Here is a 6000-nt window from a genome sequence, read left to right on the forward strand (position 1 = left end):
CAACCCACCGAAAAGTGGTAGGTGGATGTTTGCTGCTCTATTTGGAAATTGAAAAAAAAAAACAAGGAAAACAATTTCTCAACGATAAATAATCTCATGTAATATGTTTTTTTTTCTAATGTTGGTTGATGTGTTTTTTTTTTAATTGTAGGAGTATGTTTAATTTCAATTTTTAAATATAATTGATTACAAGTGAAAAAGCATGATCGCTCAACATGTGAACCGTAACACCTTGCGCTGAACCCAACTTTAAATATGCGATCTTGCTGAAACACGGTGAACGAAAAAGGGAAAAAACAGAATCCGATATCCGAAAGGAAGGCCAATGAAAGAACGCTCAAATTCTAATGGATTGACGTAAATTTCGATCGCTTGCGAGATTTATTCTGAGAGTGTCAAGGTAAGTGGAACGGTTTTCCACCCAAATCCGATGCAAGGCCTCCAATGCCTGAGCGTCGAAAGAATGCACTAGTTAGCGTGCAGTTTGTTCTTTCACGTTTGCTTGGTTTCAGTTTCTTGTTAGGCAGGTAATATATTGGTCATTAGATTTTGCACGATTACTTGAAGGCCATGGATTGCAGAAAGGTACACCTTCGTGAAGGCTTGAAGTTTGTTGAACTCTTTTCCTTGGGCACTGTTTTATCTTACGATCGTTTCCTTTCGTTAGGATCAGCAAAGTAGCTCTAGTGCTATTTGTTATTTGCTGATCGAGTTTCTAAATTTGTGTAACAAAAGGGTTAGCAATAAAAGCCATGATTTATTAACGTGCCCAGTACAGCACAAACGCCGTTTGGGTTTGATGGATATGGTAAATAATTCTTATTTATTATAAAAATGAAAACATTTTTGTTGTATGTTGATAAATGGTATGGTGCAGTACGCATCGTAGTTGTTAAGCATTTCCTTGAACAGAAGTGACATGATCCGTGGATTGTTGCAGATGTATGCAATTATTGTGTATCTTGTACCATAAGAACGCCACAGATCAAGAAATATTATGATTATAACTAATTAAAACTAAGTATAACGTGAGGTTATTAGAAGCGATTCCATGAAGGCTCTCCATTTGAATCACAGTCTTTTTGGCGTCACAACGAATAAAGGGTTCGCAGGTACATCTTCTTGGAGAAGATTTAGCAAAGCACATTAAGAATTCAATATTCACATGCTTCGACGTGGTTGCGCGTTCAAACAGGGCTCATTGTGTTGATCATATTAAATGTATTGCTCAAATGTATTGTGTGACAAAAATCGATTTTTCACGAATCATATAATGAAATGTTTAATTTGTCTTAGTATTCCTTTTGACAAGTTATTCTGTAACAATCAGGGAGTTTTTATAGCATTTTCTAGTTACTACATATGTACATAGTACTACAGTATAAAAGATATACAAATAACTAAATAGAATATGATGCGAATAATTATTTAATAGTAGATATGGCTTTTGATGTTATGTAAAGATATAACATTTAACGTTAATAATTTCACTGATCGCCAAAGAGAGGAAAGCTTGTGATATATAGCGTAGTTGACCCATATCAATGTTTAGCTCTTGGTTTAGTCTTTTTAGTTCATAGTTTTAGTTCATTTACAGTTTATCTTATTTTATCACAGCTCATATGCCTTACATTGTAGGTCCTGTTAACATTTAGACTTACTAAAGTTAATGGTATGATGAATATAAACAATACACAAAAGCAATCACTTGACAAATTCACGAAATCCTACAAATCTAACAATGATCAAAATGTATTTATGATTTAACCAGCTTTTGATTAATTTTTCGTTTTGCATGATCCTATTCTTAGTAGTGTGTCTAAAGCCGAGGTCTTTAAACTACGGCAAGTAGGCCGCATGCAATCCTCGAGAAAATTCTCGTGTGGTCCGCGATGGTATTGCTAATGTTAACATTACAAGAAACTGACTTAGTAAAAAAAAATGTATTTATGATTGAACCATTCAACTGTTCAATTCATTCGTGTTATAGGTAATGATAATGATAACGATTGTAATATATCTGTGCATGATCCTCAAGTTACTGTAAAAGCGTTACTCGTTCTCATTTGCATCATTTACACCAATCTATTGGAAACGGTAAAGCGGTAGTTTAAAACAAAGATATTTTTTATTATCACTTTCTATTTGCATCGTTTACGACAAGATTTCAACTGAATCATAATAGTGTTGTTCATTCCACCCATTCCATTATCATCTCCATGCCATGAATAATGCCATGAATTCTCAACAACACTTTTACAAAGAAACGCACGATTATTCACAGTAACTGTCAGGGTTAAATTGTGTACCATCACTTTCGGGGTCGGATATTTGCAAACCTGCGTAAAGTTATAATCGGATTTACTCTAGAGGATCTGAACCGAAACCGTCTTATGTCGATTGAAATCGACCGAATTTGTACCTTAACGGCTGCTCCCATTTTCATGCGTCCCTTGTGCGTTTATGTGTATTAGTTTTTTTTCTACTCCACTCCAATTTCTTAACGATTCGAATGTCTTAAGGTGCGCCGCAGTTTTGACGGTTCTTGACAGCAGCGAACAATGTTGTGCAGCGTGTGAAACGATGCCACATGATCGTACGATATGCCGATATGCGCACCCCTGTGCTGCGTTTCCTGAGAACGGTTTTTTGCTGGTTGCAACTACGGTAATACTTGACGAGGATATCGACGATCAAATGCGAAATCGATTTGGGGCATGAATTAAAACGCACCTGTCGGCTAGTGTTGTCGAACCGTTTCTGCAATGTGTATTGAGTTGTGTCTGAAGGGGAGGGATTTTTTTGCGATAATTTTTGTTTACCACCTATAGGGGCCTTAAATAAAGGTTTTTTTTTTGTATTATTTTAAGCATCACGTCTGTTCTAAGGTGTTAATGGTCGCAAATTAAGCGTTCACATGTGTATATTATCCGAAACGTGTCAAGTGAATCGAGGAAGTAATGGTAGTCCAATGTTTTTGGTTCGATGTATCGAATGAAACAGGATGTAGTTTGGATAAACCATTTGGATCTTTTCGTTCGCATGCGTTGCAGATTTATTGATTGCAGATTGAGGATTTATGTCTACCAAGGAAATGGTCATCGTAAAGATCGATTAAAACATATCGTGTCTGCAAAGTGGCTACGTTTATGTTACCTTGCGGTCATATATCAGACGTTGATTGAGTTGTAAACTTTAGTAAGCTTAATTTTGATTGTGTTTGTAAATGTTTTTGTTTAATTTAAACTATTCAAATTAAATTGTGTTTGTTTTATTCTTGGTAATGGTAGCGGTGCCAGTATTTACACGACAGGACCGCTCCATATTCCCATTCGGATCTATCATTCGTTCGCAGGACGGGCTATCCGACTACGGATAAATAAAGTTAAAAAAAAGAAAGGGTAAAAGAGAATCAAAAATGTTAACAGGTGGGCTGATAATTGTTTGGCCTAACGAATTTATAGCACTAGAAAATTTTTATCCATATCAAATTTCGTTTGTACCAACCTTCAAACGAATTCTGTCCAAATTTGACAGCACTCGGGCCACAACCTAATGAGCTAGAGCATTTTGTGTGACGCAACTTTTGTGCTTTGAGTAATCATGGAAAAGAAGGAATTTCGCGTGATGATAACTTATTAGTTTTTGAAGGGGAAACATATAGTTAAAGCCAAAAATTGGCTTGATGAAAAGTCTTTGGACACTGCTCTACCAAAATCAACCATCAGATATTGGTATGCTACATTTAAAAGTGGTAAAATGAGCACTGAAGGTGGTGAACACAGTGGACGCCCAAAAGAGGTGGTTACTGACGAAAACATTAAAAAAAGTCACAAAATTATAAAGAACACCCATAATGTGAAGCTGATCGAGAAAGCTGACACCCTAAAGATGTCTAAGGAACGTGTTGGACATATCGTTCACGAGTATTTGGATATGAGATAGCTCTGTGCAAAATGGCTGCCGCGCGAGCTCACATTTGACCAAAAACAACAACGATTTGATGAATCGGAGCAGTGTTTGGAGCTGTTTGAGCGAAATAAATCCGAGTTTTTGCGTCAGTATGTTACTGTGGATGAGTCTTGGCTTCTCCACTTCACTCCAAAGTCCAATAGACAATAATCCGAGTGGACAGGAAGCGATGAACCTGCCCCAAATCGGGGAAATCGCAACAATCAGTTGGCAAGGATTTGGCGTCAATTTTTTGGGATTCGCAAGGAATAATTTTCATCGACCATCTTGAGAAAGGAAAGACCATTAATTGCGACTACTAAATCAAGTTATTGGAGCGTTTGAAGGACGAAATCGCCAAAAAACGGCCACATTGGAAGAAAAATAGTTTTGTTTCATGAAGACAACGCACCGTGCCACAAATCAGTGAAAACAATGGCAAAAATTCATGAATTAGGCCATAAAATGCTTCAACACCTACAGTATTTCATAGATCTGACTCCCAGTGACTAACCCCATTCCTCAGATCCCAAAAGGATGTCCTCTGAGAAGAAATTTTCGTCGGATAAAGAGGTGTTCGCCGAAATTGAGGCCTTTTTTGAGGCAAAAGACAAATACTACTACAAAAATGGTATCGAAAAATTGAAAGACCGCTATAATTGGTGTATCGCCCTTGAAGGGACGTATGTTGAATACAAAAAAATAATTTGGCCAAAAAAAAGTGTTTTACTGTCATAGGCCAAACAATTATCAGCCCACCTGTTAGGCTTAGACCTTTTGAGGCTATTATGCCGATAAAAAAGAAGCATTTTACTTATTTTTATAGATTATTTGAAAAAATATTAAAATAACATTCTTATTTTCTTGTTCCAGTTTCATAATAGAAAATAGGGTACTTCTTATAGAAGGTTCAAATTACATATCTTATAGAATATGCGGTACTAATACATAAATAAATGTATCATTAATATATGTACAGTCTGCCTCCAGCTTCCGTAGCGAGAGGACGTATTTCGTTTGAAAGCGTACCTACGGAGATTTTGCATACGGCAGCCAATGGTCATTACCCCGAAGTGCGATTGCGTACTCAGCGTGTCTACTCGTTTTGGCTGTAGCGTGCTAATCGGTGTCTCCGTCTGTCTCCGATCTTCGCTCGGTAGACAATTGTGTTGTGAGTGTTATCGATCAACAGCGATAAGCAAGCGTACGCATACGTTGCGGAGCGACGCTTTCGTTTCGATCGAGGTTTGTCGAGTGTGGTGTAGTGCGTGTATCTGTTCTGTAACTGTCTATCGTGTGTAACGGTAAGTTTGTCCTCCCGTTCCTTCCTTGACCGTTACCTCCGGCTCTACCATGGCGGTAGAGCAAGAGAGTTCGGACTCCGAAAAGGAGATCGAAACCAGCGCGAAGCGTAAACCGGGACGGCCTAAAACCGCTCCTGGCTCTAAAAAGGTGGCGCTTGATGTTCGTCCTTCAACTTCGAAGGACAAACAAAACGAAGAAACCACGCTTGAAACACAGCACAGAGCACGTGCTTACCCTTCCTCCTGGGAAGGTAAGCCGCTCGTGTATTTCATGCCGCGGACCAAACAGCTCGACGTTAGATCGATCGCATCATCGATCTTTAAAAAGTATCCGGGTGTTACCGATGTGTTTCGGATGCGCCCGAACAAGATAAGGGTAACCGCAAAGGACCGGGCTCAAGCCAACGTTATTGCGGCTGACCCAGATTATACGGAGCACTATCGTGTTTATATCCCCGGTAGTTTGGTTGAGGTCACTGGCGTGATCGAGGATTTTAACTATCCCGAGGAGGATGTTGTTAGAATGGGCTTGGGCGTATTTTCATCCCCTGATTCGCCCAAAGTGAAGGTGCTGGAAGCGAAAAAGCTTTATAAGCTTGACGCTTCAGCAACAGAAAAGAGTTTTGTTCCTACCTCGTCAATCCGAGTTACGTTTGAGGGAACGGTACTTCCGCAGGCCCTCGTTATCGAAGGTCTCCGGATACCCATTGACCGACCATACGTACCAAAGGTGGCCACCTGTTCG

This window comes from Anopheles moucheti, chromosome 2 (assembly GCF_943734755.1).
Source record: "Anopheles moucheti chromosome 2, idAnoMoucSN_F20_07, whole genome shotgun sequence".
Classification (NCBI taxonomy): Eukaryota; Metazoa; Arthropoda; class Insecta; order Diptera; family Culicidae; genus Anopheles; species Anopheles moucheti.